Below are 25508 nucleotides of genomic sequence, written 5' to 3'. Positions count from 1 at the left end.
GAATATTTTTTAAGTGTCACATAAAAAAGGTGTTTTGGAGAAATGTTTTTTTCTTTGGTAAATAACGAGAGCTTAAACATGAAGGTTAAATGTTCTCTTTAATTTGGGGCTGAAATGTCTCCAAATGTTCTACACAGGAACCTGGTCTGTGAAGGAATAATAAGAGAGAATTCTGACAAATATTTAAAGTTCACAATCACTATTCTCTCCGTAGCAAATGTTAATTCATTAACTGTTTATCTATCTACTGGATCGGGGATTGTAAACAGCATTCTTTAAACTTTTTCATTAGTTCTAAATTGTCACATCTTTGTAAATATATATTAAAAAAAAGTTTTCAAGAAAAATAATTAAAATAATTATGTGGAGCCCTGTAGCTTATTAATTAGAGCACTCGCCTCACAAATAAGAGGACCTGGGTTCGATTCTGGGCAAGTTTCCTTACTCCACACGCTTCTGTTTACTTACAGTAAATAGGAACCTGATTATTAGTCGATTGGCGTATCATTTCTCCCGGGGTAATAATCCCTTAAAAAATAATAATGATTTGGTCACTCAATCCACGACAGTTTGTGGGACACTGCTGTGCGCAATTGGCTGCCATGTTTCGCCCACAAAATACACAGTCAATTCACTTTCAGTATATTCTGTGAAGCGCTTTGACACGTCTTGAGGGCATGATAAGGCATTATATCAAATGCAAGAATTATTATTATTATTAATTACTTTTTATCCAGTCACACGCCACTGCTTGCAGGTTCCACTTCGAATAAGTGTATAAAAAATGGGAATAATCAGCGACATACGTTACAGGAGTGTCAGCACTCCCTGAGCACTTCTGAAACTCATTGCATGTAAAATTGGTTGTCATAGGTTCCTGAGCCTTACACTGTGCTGCACGGTGTCAAACTGCTCTATCTCTAGATCATTTTACTGCATTATTTGGGAATGGGATATATAAATGTTGAAGGGAATATGCTGTATGTTTATTGCAGTTCAATTTGGCTAAACTCAAAAGCTTTGTTTCTTGAAAGTGAGCTGGCTTTCCCACAAAACTAAAATGTCCGCATTTAATAATAAACATGGATACGTTTGTCGAAATGCAATTCTGTCATGTGCGTGCATAGCTGTACTGTTGAAATGTTCCACTTATGTTCACGCTAGGCTTTGAAGTTATCAGAACTGCATAAAGCTTTTGGCAAGTGCCCAGTCAGCAATACTTCTAGACCATGTAAATGTGTTGCAGATCTTCTCCAGCTTCCAGCATTCCAGCCAACAGGCAATATAATTCTTACATGCAATCTGTTTTTATGCCTTGTTCACAAGTCCATTGAAAGGAGGCTTTCGTCAAAAAACACAAAACAAGTTCGGAAGAGTCAGTAATATCTGAGCGAGAGGCAAATGAGTTCCCAGTTTGATCAACAAATGTTTGATAAGTGTTTCAGGTGCCTGTATCATGATTCTGAAGGTCAATAAGAAAATAAGAACAACAACAAATTATATTTGTAAAGTACATTTCACGTTTGAAGGACATCTCAAGGTGCTGGACAATCAAAGAGTTGCATCCGACCTCCAGGTTGGGATCAGGAGGGGTGGAGGACAGAGAGAGTAGGGGTAGGAGAGTGACTGAAAGCGTGGTCAAAGAGGAAGGTTTTGATATGGACCTTGAAGGGAGAGGGTAAGACAAAGGGACTGTGGGATAGAGTTCCAAAGGGTGGGACAAACCTAACTTTTTAAAAGTAATTGACAAGATTAAAGAACATTCTGAGCCTGAAAAGCCTTGTATCCTTTTCGCCCTGTAGTATTGAATAAAAATCTTAAGGAATTTTAAGGGGGAGTCCTCCCGACATGAAAGGCACTACATCATTTGTTGTTGTTGTTTTTCAAAAGATGTAATTTTCCTCACTAATACAGAGATCATGTTAGCTCTGGTGCTGCATTTCAGAGTATAATAAATAACAATCTTTGTTTAGCCACGTTGTATAAAGTTGGCCAATTTATGTAGTTCTGTGGCAAAAGACTTCATGACTGTGGGTCACAGAAACATTTTTTTTGTAATTCTACAACCATAAATACTTACAGCCTTATATTAAGAGATATTCTTCTACACATAGATATGGGGTATTTCTTAAGCAAAGTGTTTTACAATCAACTAAATCTTATAAGGCTCAATATAATCGATTTAATGGACAATGTCACCAATTCATTCAATCCAAAATATTAAAAATCTCAAATAAATATACGCAAAATCTATGATTATTATACTGTAATACATTTCAACATGAGAGCAGGTCTGTTTTATTCACAATCCAAGCTTGACACAACAACTGAGACATGTGGTTTACGAATATCAAAAGCCATTTAACATGTTTACCTAGCTGTAAGTAGAAACCCAGCTGTTAGTCGAATGGCGGATCACTTTCCGGGGTTAATAATCCCTAAAAAAAATTAGTCTATCAATCCATAAGTGTTTGCGCATTTGGCTGCTGCATTTCACCCACAAAATACACAGTCAATTCACTTTACAATATATTCTGTGTAGCACTTTGAGACGTCTCAATGGTATGATAAGGCACTATATCAAATGCAAGGATTATTATAACATACAAGAGGCATTGGGCACTATTAGTGATCACATTCTTCGAACACTTTGTTCAAACTGTTCAAAGAATGTGATGATCACTAACAGTGATTTCCTTTGTTGATATTGTATTCATTTGTGGAACAGAAACATTTTCCATCATAGAACTGGTAGCAGAATGAAACACTCTTCTATCAAGTACAATGTATATAAGATGGAAAAACTAAACTGATCATAATATACCATGATCAGTTTTACTTTACTTTATAAAATTTCCATTACTTACGTTTCCTGGTCTACTAGCTTTGGGATGCCCTCCCGACATGAAAGAGCTATACAAATGTAATTTTGTTGTTATTGTTTCAGAACAGAAACTTAAAATTTCACCTGGTTTTAGCCTGCAAGTCCATTTTGTCTTAAAATTTAAGACATTGTACAGAATTATGGAATAAATCTTCAAATTAGTCTTTATTTAGTTATTTGAAAAAAAATCCTTGCACTTGGGGTGGCACCTAATCATGTCGGAAGGATATCTCAAAGCGTTTCACAGGAATTACTGTGAAATGGAATGACTGTATTTATAGACAAATGTGACAGCACAATTGTACAAGGCAATGTCTCACAAACAGTGATGAAGTTAATGACAAATTTTACTTGGAGGATTGTTGACCAGGACACCAGGAGAAACTCCCTTCTCTTTTTGAATAGTTGCCATTGGGTCTTTAACGTCCACCTGAACAGGCAGATGGCACCTTAATTTATCGTCTCATCCAAAGGACAGAACCTCCACTATGCATCACCCCCCACCCCACCTCCCCCACCTCCCCCAGCACTGCAATGGAGTGTCAGCTGATATGATGGGAGTTCAAGTCCCGAACTCTTGTAGGCCGTCTAGGCGGAATTTTGAACCTCTAAAATGCAAGCAATGGAGTCTAATTTGGGGTGATTTCTAATGGGGATTGCTTTATTCCTAAGTGTAAGTCACTCTATTTTCAGAGTGGTGTTCCCTTGGGTCATCAAGTCACGAATCCCATCACCAGAAGGAGTTCCTCCACTTGGATTCCATTAGAAATTGTTGCACATTAGAGTCTATTTCTTGCTATTTTGACTCTGTTGACCATGGAGTTGTGAATCTACTTTCAAATCCAAGCTGACGAAAGATGGGCTATTTCAGGTTAAGATTTGCATAGTAATATTTTTAACAAACTACTATTGTAGAGTACATTGTTGGGGTGTTGTCATACCCATTATATTCAACTTTTTACTTGGGCTGGAGTCAAAGGTGGATTGCAAACATGACTGGACAATGTTCTGACAGATTGTGGCCTGAGGCTTTCTCTTTAATGATCACCAAAGGTCTGCTTTAGGGTGCTTTAGAAGGCTCATTGTTCACCAGGTAAACAGTAAATGTTTCTTGATCTCATTTTGTTGTCCCTAGAACATTAAAAGTCCAATAAAAGAAACACAAAACCAATTTGTCCTCGTTAAGCATAACCCATAAAGTTGTCAGATAGAACAGAGGATTGTTTAGTTGTTTGGCTGTTCCATATGTACAATCACTGTGGATCATATGTTATCTTAGATACTGTAGATGACTAATGTAAAACAAGTTTGCAAAACATGGTAACAGCTGGGCTATGTCTGAACTGCAAAACTATATCATAGAAATTACAGTAAAGGAGGAAAAAACTCACCACACCTTGTCTGTGCTGGTACTAAATCTCTTCTGGGGCTAACTGGTCAACTCCCATTTCTGTATTTTTTTCCTGTATCCTTTTATATTGTTCATCAAATATTTATGCAATTCTCTGTAAATGTTGTTATAGCTTAACCATCAACAGTCACTTGCAGCAAAGCATTCCATGTTAATAATAAATAAAGTAAGGTTTTCTAACCTCCCATTAACTCTGCCAGTGACGATCCTAACCTTATGCTTTATTGTTATCAATTCACTAAAGTTGTGGTTTAAAATTTGTATCCTGTTAAGTTATAAGATGACTGTTAATATCATCAATACTAGGTATTTTATAGACACAAAACTGAATTAAGTGAAATGTTGCCAGGTTTAATACCAGGGTCATGTGTCATACAAACACACTTCTAAATAAATTAGAGTTAATTTTGATAAATTATCACTAAAGTTGTATTGTTTGGAAAAATATTCAAGGTGCCTGGACGTTAAAGTTGTTACTCATGTCTGTATTGCGTTCCAATGATTCATGGTTTCATTGAAACCTAATGAATTGAACATGCTCAGTCAGCTCCGTATATCATGGTTATGTATGGATATATCAACTGGAACGTAAAGACACAACATAGTATGCAATGCAAAAGACGGCCCAGGCTATTCCTCCTACACACCATGTACAAGTTGATACATCAAAGTTTCTGCTACACCTATTTATCTCTTGAAGAAAAGTTCTGCAAAATTTCTCTCACCTCCCACCTCCCAAGTTAAATCAAGTACAATATCAGAACATCTTTCTAACCTTGCAACCTACATTACTCATCCTTGACTAGTTGTCTTCCTTGGGCAAAATATTTCCATGCTCTCAGCAGCATTGTGTTTAAAACAAAAAAAGCCTTCCTGGATTTTATCATAATGAATGTAGACTTACTTACCCTATAGTTGTATAAACTACAACATTAAGATTTAGCACAAAATCCATGGGTGTTTTATGATATATGACTAAGTATTCATTGCAGCGTAGGAAGCACTAAATCCTAGTTTAAATGTTTCTTAAATGTCTTCTGCTGCCCCTCTCCTACGTGGTCCAGCTATAAGCAGAGCAAATGTCATATAGAGTATCATTGGGAGGTGGCGGGGGTGAGAAATTAATTATCTGGCTTTTATACTCCGCCATGGTCATATTCAGTGACTGCAGTGAGAATAACCAGTCACCTCCAACATTGAACAAAATACTGTGTCAAACATGCTCCAGAGATTGATGTCAGCTGCAGATTTAACCTTACATCACTAGATGTAAAGGTACAGTTTGTAGCAGTTATAAAAAGAGGTGTTGGAGAGTTTTTAATTTGCTCAACATGATTTAATGATGTTGAAATTTCTCTGAGCTCATATATCTTGGGAACTCAGCCATACTGGATTTATAGTTATTTAAGAAAGATATTATTTATCGTTCTTAAACCGTAAACCGTTCTTACCTATAACCAAAGAACTATATTATATGAGTATATGCCTTGTAACAACGCTGACCACAATCCATACAGATGATTTCCCACTCGCTGGTATTACCACCAGGGTTGACTCTGTGGTATTTTTTAACAGATTTCTTACTAAGAATTATTGTATTTCTAAAACATCAAAGGGTAAAAATTCCACTCAGCATTAATTGCAGTGCCTTGTGTTATGATGTGAATACACTGGGAAATCCCACTAAAGACTTGGATCCCCAAATGCCCTGTGGTTAACTTTGAACACAATTGTAGCTCCAAATGTGCTAAACAGTGTTTACTTCAGCCCAGTTAATGCAATTTGCTAATTGGACATTTCTTACTGGGAAATTCTGTAAATTGGACCCCTGCCCTGAAAGTTACACAAATTTATGTAGAGCATTACATCACAGAAACAGGACAGTCAGCACAACTAGCCCTTGCAGTGCTTATATTCTGCACAAGCCTCCTAATCCCATCTCCTGTTCCCTTCTCCCTATGTATGCATCATGTTTCATCTTAAATATGTTGATCCTTTTAGCTTCAACCTACATATTGAGGTAATGTTCACTGAGAATGCACCGTCAGGTTGAACATTTGGACAAATTCTGGTTATTCTATCCTGCAAATACTAGTAGAACTTATTTTAAAATGACTTACCGAGGTGAAGCACTCCTATGCCAACATGCTGGAAAATGCTGCGTGGATTGTTTACATCACAGCCTATGAGATGTCATTTGAATTAATTCCTGCAAATTAAGTTTCCATTCACATGAGCATTGCAGAGTTTGCACTGGCATCTGGTCAACAATACCTTTATACAGAGATTATCACAAATCTTTAAAATATTTCCTGAAATATATTTGCTACAGTAAACCATGGCACTGCATCACAATATAATGGTTAAGGTGTCTAGATGCTTGGCTGAAATGTATTCTCAACAGGTCTGCTGCATTTAACAGAGGAAGAGTGCAAGACCTGAACCAAACATAACACTGACGCTGGCACTTCATTCAACCCCCCAACACAGTTGAATTGAAAGCAAGAATTTATTTAAGGAGACACCATTTTCCTCAAAAGGGGCTTTTTTCAAGTGTTTGCAAATCATGGTTCGATATTTGTTAACTTCAATTAAAAGATTATGGGGTCTAATTTGAAATATTTGGGAAAAATGGTGGGAAGATTTGCAATTGCTGAAGTAGACAGCTTAGAGAGAGCGAAACGCTGTCTTCCCACAGTCCATGTCCCACAGTCGTCCATGTCACCGTCTGGCTTTTTTTCCAGTGTTTTGGTGGCTTTAGAAAGCTCTGACCCCTATCTGATTTCTGAGGCTGGTTGAAAAGGCTCCTGTTAATGCTTCTCATCTCTCTTATGACTATTTCGCAAACATCCCAAATTAACATTGTAGCATTCGAGTGCACTGTATCATCATGACAAAATGGACGTGTCTCTTCCAGCTTTTCATCCTTCCCGAACTCAAAAAGAGATTTTCCAAATGCTTTTTTTTGATGATGAAGAAAATAATAATAATAATAATAATCCTTGCATTTGATATAGCGCTTTTCACGTCAGGAGGACGTCCCAAAGCGCTTCACAGAACACACTGTAAAGTGAATTGACTGTATATTTGTGGGCGAACGCGGCAGCCAATTGCGCACAGCAATGTCCCACAAACAGTCGTAGATTGAAAATGACCAATTTAATTATTATTTTTGGTTTTTTGGAGGGATTATTATTAGGCGTGTGGAGTAAGGAAACTTGCCCAAGGTTTCGCCCTGCCTGGAATTGAACTCAGGTCTCTCACCTGCAAAGCGAGTGCTCTAACCACTGAGCTACAGGACTCCACCTGTAGCTGAAAATGCATCTTCAAGAATTATTGTTTGCTTTAAAGAAAAGTTTGTTAAGTGTTTCCTGTTTGACTTGTAGACAAATCAATGAGCTGTGGTACAAAGTTATATTTTTTACTCTGAAGTTTACAGAATTGGTCCAAGAATGATCCTGATCAAGAGATAACATTTCTTGGCAAACTGGTTGTTTCGTGTTCCCTCCCTTGTACAGTTTTGTTTCTCCTCAGGCATCTCTGGCTCTGCTTCTTCTCAGTGCCCCTCCTCTAATCCCATCCAACCCCATTCCGACTCCCAGGCTCCGTGCATCGTACTGCTAAGACAGCAGGTGACCCTAGTGCCAGCGAATTTCTCATTAATTGCATTGGCCCATGATTTGTCAAATGCCATTTGAGAATTTAGTGGATAGCCCTCAACTGCCAATTGTGAACATTCTTCAAGATTTCAAGTTGAGTCACACAATCTGTTGCATATAAAACAGTGGTTCTCCTCATACTGAGAGGGATTGTCATTGCAGGAGCACAATTATTAGTCAGGCTGAATGATTCTGTGCAGACTGATCCCAGAGCGGTTCCAACACTTGGTACATTTGGCCTCACAGTGATTCAAAGACTGGCAGTGGAAGGCTGAAAACATGAGATATCTAACAATGCTTGATTGCCTGAAATTAGATATCTTTGTCTTAACTTTTTGACACACCCTTCCTCAAAAAAAAACTCTTATTCCCTCTAATCTCTCACACTACCATCCCATTTCCAACCTACCCTTCCTTGCCAAAGTCCTGAAACGCATTTTTGTAGGTCAACTTCGGTCACACTTGTCCCTCCACTCCCTCCTCGAGCCCCTGCAGTCTAGTTTTTGCCCTGCCCACAGCACAGTGACAGTGCTTGTCAAAATCGCAAACAATGTCCCCTCTATCTGTAACCAAGGCTACCTTTGCCTCCTTGCCCTCCTGGATCTCTCTGATGCATTTGACACAGTTGATCATGCCATCCTCCTCCACCACCACTCTTCCCTCATCCACTTTATGGGACCACACTCATATGGTACGAGTCCTACTTAACCAACCGCCTCCATTTCATCTTGGCAAACGGTTTCTCTTCCCGCCCCGCCCAGTCAACTATGGGGTACCCCGGGGCTCCATCCTTGGTCCTCTTCTTTTCCTTATCTATATGCTGACTCTGGGCGATGTCATCCGCAGACATGGGGTAAACTTCCACATGTATGTGGATGACACACAAATCTACTTTGCTTCCTCCAGCAGCAACTTCAGATCCGCCAACGTTCTATCAACTTGTCTGGCAGACATCAGGGCCTGGAGGAGTGTAAACTTCCTGCAGCTGAACGTGGACAAGATGGAAGCCATACTCCTTGGCTCCCGTCAATGTCTTCACTCCTGCGGATCTGAACTCCTCAACCTCCCTGGGCTCTCCCTCACACTCACCAAGCCAGTGCACAATCTCGGCGTCCAGTTCAATCCTCAGCTGTCCTTCCTCCTCCACATCTGGTCCTCATCCTCACCTACAAGGCTATTCACAGCCTTGCTCCCTCCTACCTCTCTGACCTACTATCCCCCTAGCTACCTGCCCGTACCCTCCGTTCCTCTGGCTCCGGTCTGCTCCACATCCCCCGCTCCAACCGCCCTACCATCGGTGGCTGGGCCTTCAGCCTCTCAGCCCCTAGGCTCTGGAACTCTATCCCCCAGTGCCTTCGCCGCCTCCTCCCTTTCCTCCTTCAAGGCCGATCTCAAGATCTTTCTCTTTGACCGTGCCTTCAGCTCCCCTCTCGACTCTCTACCCCCTCCTCGCTCCCTCCCTTCCCTCTCCTCACCCTGACCATTTCCCCCCTGCTCGGGTCCTGACCCAATTGTACAGCGCCTTGGGACGTCCTCCCGACGTGAAAGGCGCTCTATAAGTGGAATCGTGTTGTTGTTGTTGTTGTTGTTGTTGACCAGGACCGCCTTTTTCCACCTCCACCATATTGCCCACCTCTGACTGTACCTTACCCCAAATGCAGCCGAAACCCTCGTGCATGCGTTTGTCAGCTCTCGCCTGGATAATTCAAACACACTCCTTGCAGGTCTCCCCAGCGCCACTATTCAAAAGATCCAGCACATTCAGAACTCTGCTGCCCACATACTGACCTGGACCAAACTCCGACTCACATCTCACCAGTTCTGGCCAGGCTCCACTGGCTCCCCATCATCAAACGGATCGACTTAAAAATCCTCACACTTGTGTTCAAATCCATTCACTGTCTAGCACCTCCCTACCTCTTCGACCTTCTCACTCCCCAAACCACCGTCCGGCGCCTCCGCTTGGCTGGCACCGTCCTCCTGCTCGTCCCTCGCACCCTCCGCCCCACCATCGAAGGTCGCACTTTCAGCCACTGCACCCCAAAACTTTGGAACTCTCTCCCTCAATCCCTCCGCCTTGCCCCCCCCTCTCCCCTTTTTCAAGTCTAGCCTGAAAACCTTCCTCTTTGACCGGCTCGGAGTCAGGCTCTGCCACAGTTAATTGCTCTGAGACTCTACTCTGCATGGAGGGCCCTATATAAGTGCAAGTTATTGTTGTTGTTGTTGACACCTCCTCTGAGAGCACAAGACACCAGAGGTATCATGAGCCCTCTTCTCCTACACTTTAGCTCTGTATTCAAGAGAACTCTCTTCTGTTCATTAGAGGTCTCTGTTCTGAGTTCACCGGTGTTACAGTTTGAAAGGTATACCCCCTGTCACTGGTGGGTCACCCTTTTGTTTCTGGAAAGCCCCAAGACATGTTCAAGTGGACGTTAAAGATTTCTGACACAAATAGAAAAGCAAAGAGAGTTTCTCCCGGTGATGTGCCAACAATCATCTAGATTAATTGGTTATTCATCTCATGGCTGTTTGTGGGACTTCACTGACACAAATGGCTGCCATATGTGCCTATTGAATTAGTCACTACACTTGATCCTAATTACTGGTGAACCTGTCTTGCATTTGAGAAGGTCCTCTTAAAGATCTTAAAAATGTGTCTTAAAACTCTGCTATCATCGTAGTCAGCTATACTTCCACCTGGATACTCTCAAGTGTCAACTGATACCATAAGAGAAATAGTTGTAAACAAAAAAAAACCTTCAGGCACAAGGGTTACTAAGTAACTAGTCTACTCTTATAAAAGGATGCTCACACCCTCTCTCCAGATATATGATTAGAAGTTTGTTATCATACCTATCTCTCTGTTCAAAGGTGTTACCACACCTGTCTCCCTGTAGAAGGGAGGCTATTCAAAAGGGTTATTAGATCTTTATAAAGAGGATGTACCACCAACTGTGCATTATAATTGTTATATTAAATCAAGAATTATTATCACTATTCAAAATATTCTATATTCAAAAACATGATAATAATTCTTGCATTTAATATGGCACTTCTCAAACACTTTACATTAAATTACAGTAAAGTACATTGACTGTATACTTGTAGCAAAATGATGCAGCCAATTTATGCATAGCAATATCCCACATACAGCCAGAAGGTACATGCTCAGGAAAATATACTTGGAAGATTGTTGGACAGGACACTTGGAGAAACTTCCTTCATTTTTCAAATAGTGCCATAGGTTCTTTAACATCTATCTGCACAGGCAGAGAGGATTTTAGATTAATGTCTCATCCAAAGACCACAACTCGGAAAATGCAGCATACTCCCCAGAACTGTATTGTTGTTTCAGACAGACTCTGTTTTTAACCTAACCTAACAGTAAATTTATTTTGATATATTTCACTGCAATATTTTCCCATTTCCTTACATCATGCTATTGGAGTCCTGTAGCTCAGTGGTTAGAGCACTCGCTTTGCAAGTGAGAGACCTGAGTTCAATTCCAGGCAGAGGGCGAAACCTTGGGCAAGTTTCCTTACTCCACACGCCTAATAATAATCCCTCCAAAAAAAAAAAAACAATAATTAAATTGGTCATTTTCAATCTACGACTGTTTGTGGGACATTGCTGTGCGCAATTGGCTGCCGCGTTCGCCCACAAATATACAGTCAATTCACTTTACAGTGTGTTCTGTGAAGCGCTTTGGGACGTCCTCCCGACGTGAAAAGCGCTATATCAAATGCAAGGATTATTATTATTATTATTATTATTATTTTATCCAGGCAACTTCATGTCTCAGAACTCTTGCAAGTATAGAATTTGTTTCATTAATAATAGTAATAATCCTTGCATTTGATATAGTGCCTTATCACGTCAGTGAGACATCTCAAAGCACTTCACAGATTATACTGTAAAGTGGATTGACTGTGTATTTTGTGCGCAAAATCCACATTACATTAATCCTTGTATCAAGGATGACAAAGTATTGCTTCACAAACTGGATTCACTAACAGCTCAGTGTCACTATTGGGGAATTCTGTTTGAGCAGAACATCAGCTCTGTTTCGGAACGGAGTTTTGGTGGTTCGACCATGATGTTCAGTCAGTCACTGGCAACATTCCCATTAGCAATCCTTGAAACCTGTTGCAAGCCACTATGTTTGCGATCCCAACGCCAAATGCAGTCAGAGCAACACTGACTCCATCTGACATGCTTAATGAGAAAGTCAGCACCGGTTTTCTTGCAGGGCACCACATTGCAAAAGCATTTCAAGAATGCTTGCAGGGAGTCAGTGGAGAGTCGGGGCTCTACTCACAGCTGATTACTTTCCCACACAACGGAAGAGGTGGCACTGCTGCTTGGAGGTCAGGAGGCTAAGCTGTCAGGATCAGCATCTGCGCTTTCTTCCAAGTGCCCCCTTTTTCTCCTCTCACTCAGTTTTTCCCATTTGTTCCTTAATCTTCACTGCCGGTATCACAGCTCAGGAACCATTTGTTCTGTCCCTTTGAGGTCCTGACGGTCAGAGAAATTGACATATAAGGAAATGTGATCTCACTACTTCAGGGACAGGTGCCAGGCTCTGGTCATTTCACACAATATTACAAGAGATGTTTTTGATGAAGAAGGTCCTTCTGCCCACTTGATCTCATTCTTCAGGAATATCCACCCTTCTGTTTTCCTATTATAGCATCAAGCACTTTCAATACATCTTGATTTCTTGTCTCAGACACTTCCTGGTAAGTCATTACAGCTGGTTACAAGCAATATTTACTGGTGTTTTGCTTTTAAATAACTACTTAAAATATAAATACTTAAATTTTATTTTGAAAAGTCTCAAAAGTGGTTTACAGAGTTTTCTGCAAAGTGTAGTCACTGTGAATTTGGAGGTGAACTTAGCAGTCAATTTTGCACAGTAATATCCCATGTACAGCTATCACCATTAATCACCATTAACTTTTTTTTGAAACCTGGGGATTGTTGGTCAGGACACGAGAAGAAACTTCCTTCTGTTTCTAAGCAGTATCATGGGATCCTTAATATTCACCTGAACAGGCAGGCGGGGACTTTGGTTTAACATCTCACCTAAAGGATAGCACCTCCGACAATGCCTCCCTCCCCCAGTACTGAACTGGAGCATCAACCTAGACAAAAGCTGAAAGTCCTGACATGGGGCTTAGGCCTGCAACTTTCAGACTCAGAGGCAAGAATGCTACCAACTGATCCAGGCTAATCCCTCTTCTCAACCTCTCAATGCTGAACCTGTACTCGCTTATCCTCTTGACTTTGCGTTTCTAAAATTATTGGCCCGGGTTTATGCTTTCTATCATTTTAGAGTTTCTTTCACGTTCAATTAGATTCCTCCTGTGATCGATCATTTTGAAGCTGGAAATGCTCATCTTCTCTGGTCTTTACTCATAGTCCATCCCTCTTACACTGGGAATCCTGTTCATTATTGAGATCAGGCTAATGGTTCCATAGTTCTCAAATCTATTTATTATTCGTTTCCAGTTTGTTGATACCTCCCCAATGTTCAATGACTCCCTCAACATCATCTTCGGTGCTTTACACATTTCTTCCCGTGGCTCTTTAAATACCTTGGGCTTTCATAATTTATCTACATAGGGAATTTATTACTTTTCAAACGCTTAAATCAATGTAAAGTTTCCCCTTTGCTGATCCTGAGCTCACATAATGTACAAGATATTTGACAGCATATTGTTAGTGTCTCTCCTGGTTTAAAAGGAAACCTGTAGCTCAGTGGTTAGAGCACTCACTCTCAAGCAAGAGACCGGGGTTTGATTCCTGGCAGGGCGAAACCTTGGGCAAGTTTCCTTACTCCATACGCATGGTAATAATCCCTACAAGAAAAAACAAATAAACAATATAAATTGGTCACTTCAATCCACAACTGTTTGTGGGACACTGCTGTGCGCAATTGGCTGCCGCGTTTCACCCACAAATATATGGTCAACTCACTTTACAGCGTATTCTGTGAAGCGCTTTGAGATGTCTAGAAGACGTGAAAAGTGCTATATCATATGCAAGGATTATTATTATTTTTATATTGTAAAAAACAACTTAAAAAAGCATCCATTTAATAAGCTTTGGGACGTCTAGAAGACGTGAAAAGCGCTATATCAAATGCAAGGATTTTATTATTATTAAGTATTGTGCTTATTATCTACTGATGTCCTCATTTCCTTATTTCCAAATCCCTTTGTGTAAAACTCTAGAGTTTTAATATTTTCCCTGACAGCCTGTTTGTTGTTAGAACATTGGATGAATTGTCTGGCAATATGTGTTTGTTTCTACTGCTATGTCCTTTTCCACTTCTCTCTTGGTTCCTCAACAAAACCTATGTAAACACAACAGTAAAAAAGGAGAGGAGATTCTCTCTTTTGCTTGAAGCCACAGATAAAGTTAGAGGTCCCGACGTCTCTCAATCACAAGGCAACAGAAATGCATTTATCTTCTTCTGCCAATGGCCAAAAATACACTGTGTTTTGGGTTTCAACGTGTCACATTAGTGGAAAAGAATGTCATGCTTCAGGCATAGAGTATATCTGTGACACAAAGCAAAGGTCTTTTGTTCTGCATCAGGAATAACTAATAATATTTTAAAGGGTTTTGAGGCACAAAATATCCCTTTGTGAACATGAGGAAATTGTATTTAAACATCTAAATAGAAATGGGATCCATTCTGATTGTAATATGACAGCCCCCCCGAGGGTATGAAAAGTAATTGTAGGTGAGGCAGCACAATAATAGGCGATGAGGCTCCAGCTTGGTCAATTCTTAACCTTTACACAGTTGTTTAGAAGAGAGAGGGAGAGAGAGAGAGAAAGATAGAGCGCAGAGGAAAGGGGTTTGGACAAAAAGGAGAGGGAATATTACAGGGTCAATTTTGTGGGATTTTGTAATTAAGAAATCCGAATGGGGACACCTTCCCACAACTGGAAGTACATCATGCACATCATCCGAGACTCAAGGGAAACGCATTCTGAAATCAAAAGAGTTGGAGCAACATCCCCACGAGTTGGGGTCACTGACAATTTCTTAATTCAGAAATCCAATTAACAAATAGCGTAAAATTGCCCCCATTATCCCAATCCACTCTTGTGCAACTGCTTACAGGGTAGCACAGGGAAACATCTGGGAACAGATCTCCTGATTTTCCAATCCACTGGGGAATTACGGATGTCACAAAATGGCCTAAAGAGTTGACTTACAAAAATGGTACAAAATTCTTAAAGCAAATCCAAAAGAAATCATGGATCACAACTTCATCGTTAGATTTTAAACTTTTCATCAATAACCACAGATACCTTTTTCAAGAATAGCTTTTTAGCCATCTGCTTTCCCCTTCTTCACCTTTTCTTCCCGCCTCCTCTCCCCACCCCATCCAGTAGCTGTTGGGATGTTGTTGGATGATGACTGCAAATGTATCTCAGAATTTACAAGTTTTACTTTGGTATAATGTATATGTTCTTTTTAAAGTCTTCCTGGACAATGAAATTGCTTTATCATAGCAGCTCTATCCAGAATGGCACTCCCTCATGATAATAATAGTAAGCTGCTGTGCACAATTGGCTGTCGTGTTTTGCCCACAAATATACATCAATTCACTTTACAGTTTATTCTCTGAAGTGCTTTGAGACGTCTAGAAGACATGATAAGGCACTATATCAAATAGAAGGATTATTATTTATTTTATTATTACATTGATATTGAAACATGACAAATTAAATGCAATGTTTTCCAAATTCACCTAGAAGCCATAAATCACAATAGAGAATAGAAATTTACAGCACAGAAGAAGGCCATTCGGCCCTTTGTGTCTGTGCTGGCTCTTTTAAGGATCTTAAAGGATCTAAAGATCTTAAAAGAACTAGTATAGACGCGATGCGCTGAATTGCCTGCTGTGCTGTAAATTTCTATGGTTCTATTGTGATTTATGGGCACTGGCTAAATTTGGAAAGCATTGCTTTTCACCTGTCATCACTCTCCAGTTCATATCTCACACTGCACGTTGTTCCAAAGGTGAAATATTCTGGAACAGATACCTATTAAACCAGGTGGAATAAAAGATCACCAACGATTATTTTCATAAATTTACATTTTAATCTCTGTTTTTTTTGGTAATGTCTATTAATGTGTTTCTGCTCTATACTTATTATGATTATTGTCAGTACTAGTCTTGAAATAACATTACTGTTGTACTTTATTGAAGCCTTAAACAACTTTACATGTAGGATTAATGTAAAACAATAAAAAGGCAATTGCAGGTTCAGGATTCAAATAAAATTAAAACGCAAGGAAGGAACATTTTCAGAGTAACTTCAGAGAATGACTGTCAGACATCAAGTCCTGGATGAGAGCTAACTTTCTTCAGCTGAATGTTAACAAGACCGAGGCTCTCCTGATTGGCTCCCGTCAGCACCTCCACACCTCAGGCGCTGACAGCATCACCATCCATGTTTGCACCCTCCACCTTGCTAAGTTAGTCCGGAACCTTTGGGTCTTGTTCGACCCGCAACTATCCTTTCTACCCCACATTCGTGTCATGGTCCGCTCTGCCTTCCGCCACCTCTGCAACATTGCCCGGCTCCGACGCTGACACCCTCATACACGCCTTCATTACATCGAGGCTTGACTATGCAAACTCCCCGCTTGTCGGCCTCCCCAACTCTTTCCTCCATAGGCTGCAGATCATCCAGAACTCTGCAGCCCATGTCTTCTCCCGCACCAGGCTCCCTTACCATATCATCCCCATTCTCTCCTGACTCCACTGGCTTTCCATCACACAGAGGATACAGTTCAAGATCCTGGCCCTCACCTTCAAAGCCCTCTATGGTCTAGCTCCACATCCCCTACCTCACTCACCCCACTATTGGCGGGCGGACCTTCCGCCACTCTGCACCCACCCTCTGAAACTCCATCCCGCAGTCCCTCTGTCTCACCCTATCCCTCGCTACCTTCAAGACCCACCTCAAGACCCTCCTCTTCAATCGTGCTTTTGATCTCCCTGCTTCCCCCCCTGCCCTCACCCCAACTATCAGCTCAGGTCCGAAACGTGAAAGGCGCTATACAAATGTAATTTTGTTGTTGTGCTGTTGTAACTTGAGCATCTGTTACTTGAGTTGAGTAGAGCTGCTGTCATAAACTACCTGACATTTCAGCACCAAAGAGCAACATAATTCCAACAATCTATCCCTGGAATGTCCATGTGTATTTGGGATGCATGGAATTCTTAGTTCAGTTTGGATACTCATGAGCTTTTTTTTGGTCAGCCGGGTGTCTGACATATGCGGAAACTCATCACTTTGCTTAAGAGTATCTTAAACATGGTGATGGGTTTCCACATGTGTCACACACTGAGCTGACCAAAAAAAATAAAACATTTCTTTGAGGAAAGCAATAGTATGGGATTGGATACACTTTGAAGATGTGAGCACTGGCACAGTTTTTCTGTCCCAATATTATGACTATTTTTTTAAGTGTAAAGCAATGACCTGGAAAGAAGGGAGTGTCTCCATGTATCAACAATACTCCAGATAAAATTGGTCATTCACTTCATGACTGTTTGTGGGACACTGCTATAGGCAAATTACCTGCTGCGTTCCCCTACAAATACACAGTCACTACACTGCGCTGTAAATCCTGTGAAGCGCTTTGAGATGTTTTCACAACATGATAAGATGCTCCTGTAATAATAATAATAATAATAATCCTTACATTTGATATAGCGCCATTTCACCTCTTCGAGGCGTCTCAAAGCTCTTCACAGATTATACTGTAAAGTGAATTGACTGTATGTTTTGTGGACAAAACGCAGCAGCCAATTGCAAACAGCAGTGTCCCACAAACAGTCGTGGATTGAGTGACCAATTTCTTATTTTTTTTGAAGGAATTATTACCCCCAGAAAAGCGATCCGTCAATCGACTAACAACCGTTTTTTTCTAGGTAAACAGAGGCATGTGAAGTAAGGAAACTTGCCCAACGTTTCGCCCTGCCGGGAATCAAACACAGGTCTCTCGTTTGCGAGGTGAGTGCTCTAATCACTGAGCCGCAGCACTGTATATCAAATGCAAGGATTATTATTAATTCACATGGTCTTAAAGTGAAAGTCTATGTAGTAACATTGGGACATACTTATTTTTTAAATCTATGTATATATACATATATATAAAAAAAACTGAGGTTGGAATCTTCTCCCATTCACATGACTAAACCCTGTATCCCTACTGCTCGCTTCACTTATTGTTTTTTCACCATATCAGATTGGATTTGCTAACAAAACAGAACGTAGACTGTGACACTGGATACAGTGAGAAGCAAAGCAGAGAGCAACTTAAATACAAAAGCAGGTTAGTTTGAATTCCAGTACAAAAAAAAGCTACTCTTTCAGGATTACTTCAATCTGTGGTCAGATTTTATGATAAGAATCTATGAGGAATTTTGACAGTGTGAGAAGATTAAACAGTTCAGGTGTCGTGCCAATAGCTGTCAGTTCAGGGGTCTGAGTACCTCATTGTGCAGCTGCACTGGTTAATTGATAACAATAATCATTGCATTTGATATAGCGCCTTCCACGTCAAGAGGACTTCTCCAAGCGCTTCACAGGATTCCCTGTAAAGTAAATGTTAGGTGTGTATTTTGTAAGTAAACCTACATTCCATTACAGAAAATAGACATGAAGAAGCAAAGTGAGTAAAATCACTAAGGATAGCAAATGTTTAATTTCATTTTTTAAAAAAACAATAATTAACCAGTTAGATCATGAATGGGAAAAGAAAACTTGAATCAGCCACAAGAGACTGGCAAAAAACAACTCCACTGTTTACATTTTTGTTAAAAATACTGAGGCCCAAGGCCTAAAGTCTTGAAGACCTTAACAATGAAGATTGTGTAAAGTTGTGAAAAAAATGTTAATTTTGTTTTAATTTGAAAACTGATTTGTTAGGATGGTAGAAAATCTAAAATTTGGACCACCTTAAAGTATAAAACAATGGATTTAAGACTACACTAAAATATGATGGATTTCTGTTTTTTTATTATGAAAAAAAACTATCAAGATCTGACCCAATATATTTTGCTTAGGTCTGAGTTTATTAAACTGGCCAAATCTGTGTTCAGTTGGATTTCCTTTCTAGATTTGTGCTCAATTCTGTTTCATACAAGACTGGTTTTATCTCACAACTAAACTTGTCATCAATCAAAGTGTACATGTGTAGGTAAATATGTGTGGATATTTTGTGGATTACGTGTGATTGTGGCTGTGGGTGAATGTGTATGTGGGGAGCAGATGCACTTTGCGTTTGATATAGTGTCTATCAAAGCACTTCACGGGATATACTGTAAAGTGCTGTCACTGTGCGTGTTTTGTGGGCAGCATTTTCTGTTTTTTTTATTCTTATTTTACTGAAAGAGAGTGTCTTAGTAAACAAGTTTTAAAATTTTTTGAAGCAAATCAAAACATTACCACCACTGTACAAAGCAATGTCGCACAGTCGTTTATCTGATGGTTTGCTAGTTAACAGATAAGTGTGTTATGAAAAAGACTTTGAGACATACTATATTTACACATATTTAGTTGGTTTAATTAAAGATCCTAACGTATTGTACTTTAAAAAATATGTCCCATCTATTGTAGAAAGATGTATCTAGTCACTTCTCAGATCACCACGCATCCACATATCCAAAGTGGCATTCATATATATTTACCTAATCCCTATAATATACACTTAACTTTACACGACTAACGGCAGCCACACAAGTGCTTCCAATCATCCACATGCAATATCCTCACATACATTATCCATTAACTATACCCACATATATTGTCATATACAAGTTAATTAAACCAACTAAATAGATGTAAATACAGTATGTCTCAAAGTCTTTTCATAGCACACTTGTATGCAGTATACCCTGTGAAGCGCTTTGATAGGCACGATATCAAACACAAGGATTATATTTTATTATTCTTACATTGTCCAGAGTTAACTAAAAGAAGTACAATCAAATGTGTTTCAGATCGGACATATGCAGCGCTGGAGAGATAGGGAGAGGGTGGAGCGGGGGAATGGAAATGAAGCAAACTCAAATCACACCCTTACATTGACCCAAATATCACATGCCATAAAAATAACCCTTATCTCTCTGATCAGTTAATAATAATAATAATAATCCTTGCATTTGATATAGCGTTTTTCACGTCTTCTAGATGTCTCAAAGCGCTTCACAGAATATACTGTAAAGTGAATTGACTGTATATTTGTGAATAATGTGAATTTATTCACATTATTCACAGATTCACATTATTGACATTATTATTCACATTATTTATTCACATTATGTGAATTTCATTCACATTATTCTCATTTATTTATTTTGCAGGCAACATAAACTTTTCTTTTGTGTGAAGGCAGCCAAATTGTAAGGTCAGTGAAATCTAATGCATCTCGCGTGTGTTTGATAGTTGTCTTAAGAGCAAATGTTGATCCAGGACATCACACCAAAGGGAGCAGACCAAATGTGGAGGGAGCAGGCCTCTTCAGTGACTGAGTTGTTCTGTGCACTCCTGTCACACTGATGAAATGTCGGCTTTGTCACAACAGCCGTGGAATGATGATAGACAGGGTCAATTCAGCATTATATAATCTATAATCCTTCATCTGATTTAGCGCCTTATCACATTGTTGCGACGTCTCAAAGCGCTTCACAAGATCTCGATTATAATAACAACTTGCATTTGTCTAGCGCCATTTCCATAGGTTGAACGTCCTTGAAGAGCTTAATAGATACAATAGAGAGCACCAGCCAAGGAAAAGGGAGATTTCGCAATGTTGTCCAAAGGCATTGTCAAAAAGATATGTTTTAAGAGGGTTTTAAAGGCCAACAGTGAGAAGATAAAATGAAGAGATTTTGGTGGGTAGGGCATTGTCACTGAAGTCAGACACTTGTGATGGGATGGAAGGAGTGAGTAGTGATCAGACCAGAATCAGAATAGCAAAGGAATAGGGCTGGAAGAGATTACATAGGTTTAAACCAAGACAGCATAGTATACTTTCCATATTCACTATTCTACATTCAAAAAATAATATCTAAAGGGAATATTTCCTGTTCAAATTATTCTACTTATACATACACCATTGTAGAACTATTGCTTCCCTATAGCAAGAAATCTTTGTTATAATCTTTCAATTCACTTTAATAATAATATTTGCATTCGATGTAGCCCCTTATCAGATCATTGAGATGTCTCAAAGCACTTCATAGGATACACTGTAAAGTGGAGTGATTATGTATTTTGTGGGTGAAACACGGCAGCCAATTATGCACAGCAGTGTTCCTCAAGCAGTCATGGATTGAGTGACAAAATTATTATTTTTTTTGGAGGAATTATTACCCCCCCCACCCAAAAAAGAAAGACACAGATGCTCTCAGCATCAAGGATAGAAGGTCAAGTTTCTCACCTTCCGATCATCTCACAAATGCTGAGCTACTGAATTGAGCCCTTGTCAATCCCGGAAAGCAATCTGCCAATTGACTAATAATCGGGTTCCTTACTGCTGGGTAAACAGAGGCATGTGGAGCAAGGAAACTTGCCTAAAGTTTCATTCTGCCCGGGAATCGAATCCGATTCCTCTCATTTGGGAGGGCACAACACACTTTCTGGCTAAGTCTTCACAGCAGATCCCAATTAAGCGGTGTACACAGCCTGGCTTCTGTTTGTTTGAAATGATCTGGTACAGTATATTTCTGTGAAGCACTTTGAGACTTCTCGTAGATGCGATAAGGCGTTTTATCAAGTGCACAGATTATTATTACAATAAGAAACTATTAGGGACCCTGCTCTTCCTCCACTAAGCTGCTTTAATAACATCTATTATGAGGAGATGACTGCATCCCATTAAATTCAACGAAGCTGCTGGGAGCCTTTGCCTAAATCTAGAAAAGATTACACAGCGAAGGCAGGAGAAACTGGATCTCAGTTTCAGTGCTTAAATAAGAATTCCTCATAATAGGGAAATCATAAGAACATAAGAAATAGGAGCAAAAGTAAGCCAATCGGCCCCTCGAGTCTGCCCTGCCATTTATTAAGATCATGGCTGATCTTCTAACCTGATTCGATTTACCCGCCCTATCCCCATATCCCTTAATCACTTTAGTTTTTAAAAATCTATCGATCTCACTCTTGAATATGTTCAATAACTTAGCATCCACAGCCTTCTGGGGTAGAAAGTTCCATAAATTCACTACCCTCTGAGTGAAGAAATATTTTCTCAACTCTATTCTAAAAGGCTGATCTTTAATCCTGAGACTATGATCCCTAGTTTTAGATTCTCCAACCAGGGGAAACAGTCTCACACTATCTACCCTGTCAAGACCCTTAAGAATCTTATAGGTTTCTATAAAATCACCACTACTTCTTCCATATTCTAGAGGATATAGGCCTATATCCTCAACCTCTATTCGTAGGTCAAGCCCCTCATCCCAGGAACCAACCTAGACCCTATGTTGCACCCCCTCGAAAGCGAGTATATCCTGTCTTAGATAAAGAGACCAAAACTGCACACAGTATTCTAGGTGCAGTCTCACCAAGGCCCTATACAATTGCAGCAAAACTTCTCTACTCTTGTACTCTAACCCCTTTGCAATAAACGCTAACATGCTATTAGCTGTACCTGCATACTAACTTTCTGTGACTAGTGTACAAGGACACCTAAATCCCTCTAAATATTAACACTATCTAGTCTCTCCCCATCTAGAAATTCGTACTTTTACATTTTTTTTCTGTATTTATGGGAGGACTTTGAGTCGAAAGTTCTTCTTTTAGACTTCATTTACCTTTTAAAACAAAATTACCTTTTTGAACATGACCTTGAAGAATGATATTAATTCATTCCCACAGTCTCACTCTGTAAGATCAAAAGGTAACATTTGAGGAGGAAAAAGAAACAGATGAAACGAGTTAGAAAGCAGCTGCTTGTTAAATCCTGGCGAAAACAACTGTCTCTGTATTGAAAGAGATCAGATGATGTAGATGGTTTTGTGAGCAATGTATAGATTGTTGAGCCATCTGGCTACAAGCAACAAGTTTATTATTGTGTGTCAGCTTGGCTCAGTGGTAGCCACTGGCTCAATCTTTCCTCTGGATCAGAAGGTTACAGGTTCAAGTCCCACATTGGGACTTGGAAACACACAGTCTAAGGTGATACTCCACTGCAATGCTGAGCGTGTTTTGCATTTTTTGAGGTGCCGTCCTTTGGATGTGACATTAAACCAAGCTCCTGTCTGCCTGTTCAGGTCGACAATAAGGATCCCATGGCACTAAGGACTCAAATGGCACTTCGAAAAGAGAAGCAAGTTTATCCTATTGTCTGACCAACAATCCCCCAAATAAAATTGGTCACTCAATCCATGACTGTGTGTGGGACATTACTGTGTGCAGCCCAAAAATATAGTCAAATCATTTTACATTATATCCTCTCTGATGCGCTCGACGACGTGGTAAGGCGCTACCAAATGCATGGATTGTTATTAGAACCAATCTCAAGTTTCAGGCTGCTTTTGGTTGCAGGTAAATGGATTTTTATTTGGTGGCTACCAAATAAGAATGTTTAAATTATTAGGCATACAAGATTTTATCCATACAACTTTTGAAACTATACCGTTGATCTAATAGGCGAACATTGTTATTTGTACACTGGAAGCTTCAAGATATTGATGGCCCTTTTGTAAGTCAGGCGTGGGATCATGCTAATCTGGAACAATTATTGGATTTGAAGAAGGACAAATGAACAGCTAAGTCAAGTTTTGACGCTTACTTTCTTTCCCTAGACAAAGCAGGTCACGTCCTGTGTCCACAGAAAGCTTCTGAGGGAATTGTACCTTTATTCAGTATTTGAGCTTCAGATGATTGGGTCACTTCTGTGAGTTGTCGTGCTTCTCACTGTGACCTTCCAGTGTGAATCTGTCGTATCATTTTGTTCTCCCCATGGCCATTGCTTTGGCAGCTCTGTATCCAGCACAGCTTTGTGATGAAATGTTGCATGCTTATATCTAGAGTAAAGTGAAAGTAAAGTGCATTACAGGCTTCAGAAATGTGTAAAGTAACATAGGATGATATAAGCCTCAGTGTAATATCACGAATATACAAATCAGTGTGTATCTTTTTTGAGTTTATATGTCCCAGTGTCCTGGCCAACAATTCCTGAAATCAAATTGGTCACTGACTCCATGGCTGATTGTGTGACATTGCTGCTTGTGTGACATTGGCTGCTGTGTTTTGCCCACAAAATACACTGTCAATCCACTTTTACAGTATATCCTGTAAAACTCTTTGAGACAGGGAGATATATCAAATGATTATTTTATTCTTCTATGGAATAAAAAGCTTAGGATATGGTAGACAATTTGTCAATCATGTTCAAAATCTTACTGACATGTAATCACATGTATGTATGAAAACGTATTTAATCAGCGTAGATATGCTGAGATATCAAGCCTCACTGATATGGGGGCCTATGGGTTGCTACATACTTTGTAGGGTCTTCTGAACCATTACCAGGGGTATTGCAGTTATTGCAATTTCATCGTTAATGAGATTAAATCTTTAACTTGAGCACAACCTGAGGAAATTCAGTCCCTCAGGGTGGGAATGAGTTCAGGAAAGTCCACAAAAGGAGCTTGGTGAACAAAGCGATTTCTTCTCATTCCATGCTTCCTTATGTCTTAATTTGACCAAAAGACCAAGCAGTGCAGTCCAGTAAGGGCGTAAATACAAAGTAAAGTTAAACAGTGAAATTCCTTACTTGAAATGGTAGCTTATTTGGGCTCTGTGGAGATTGAAGGCATGCATGTTAGACATCACCAAAATATACAAAAGTCACTCATCACCATAAGGTCAACCATGTAACACCGTAGCAAGTTTAATTTTTTTCCCCAAAACGTTATAATGAGATCAATGTTTGCAAAAAACAAATCACTGCCTAAAGACAGTAGAAAGAAAGTGTTCCCTGATCTAATGTGTCATCTCAATAGAAAATAAGTAACATTACTCCAGGATGAAACAGATGTTAAGAAACAGTTGCCAGCACAGTGCTGAATCCATCAGACATTTAGATCATTCTTTAAGCCATTTTAAACCATATCTGATGCTCTCTTCACCCCCTCACTTCCAGCAGAGGGTTTATATTAATGGTGAGGGGAGCAGGGGTGGGGGGCAGGGGGAGGGAAGCACGCTGTAAGACAAGGCAAAAGAACTCAGCAGCTCTCAAGAGGAAAATGAATTTAATCAGATGTTCAGCAGGTTCTGCTTAAGTAAATATGTTAGTTGTCTGTCATCGGAGCCTACTAGTTGAGACCAGTGAATATAATGATACCAGCACCAATAGCAAGGTTTGAATTACCTTCACATTTCAAGGAAAACTTCAGCAAACCCCAGCACTATAGAGTCTTTCCAGACTTTCACTTACACCACATACCTCAGGGTTCACTGGGAAAAGGGGAGGATTATATAACTCTTCATTGACAGCTGTAAAT

The 25508-nt window shown here is 39.8% G+C and overlaps 1 long non-coding RNA gene across 1 annotated transcript in view; it reads right to left on the bottom strand.

Annotated features, from left to right (window-relative positions):
* Window positions 1-104: 104 nt before the first annotated feature.
* LOC103188172 overlaps window positions 105-25508 on the bottom strand; it is a 38579-nt gene continuing 13175 nt past the window's right edge. The window contains exons 2-3 of the long non-coding RNA XR_488960.2: window positions 23856-24026; window positions 105-146 (exon numbers count right to left, since the gene is read on the bottom strand). This is a non-coding gene — a long non-coding RNA (uncharacterized LOC103188172). The remainder of the gene's footprint in view (window positions 147-23855; window positions 24027-25508) is intronic.

The sequence above is a fragment of the Callorhinchus milii genome, unplaced genomic scaffold, assembly GCF_018977255.1.
Source record: "Callorhinchus milii isolate IMCB2004 unplaced genomic scaffold, IMCB_Cmil_1.0 Scaffold53, whole genome shotgun sequence".
Lineage (NCBI taxonomy): Eukaryota > Metazoa > Chordata > Chondrichthyes > Chimaeriformes > Callorhinchidae > Callorhinchus > Callorhinchus milii.
This window is presented reverse-complemented; position numbering and strand designations above follow the sequence as displayed.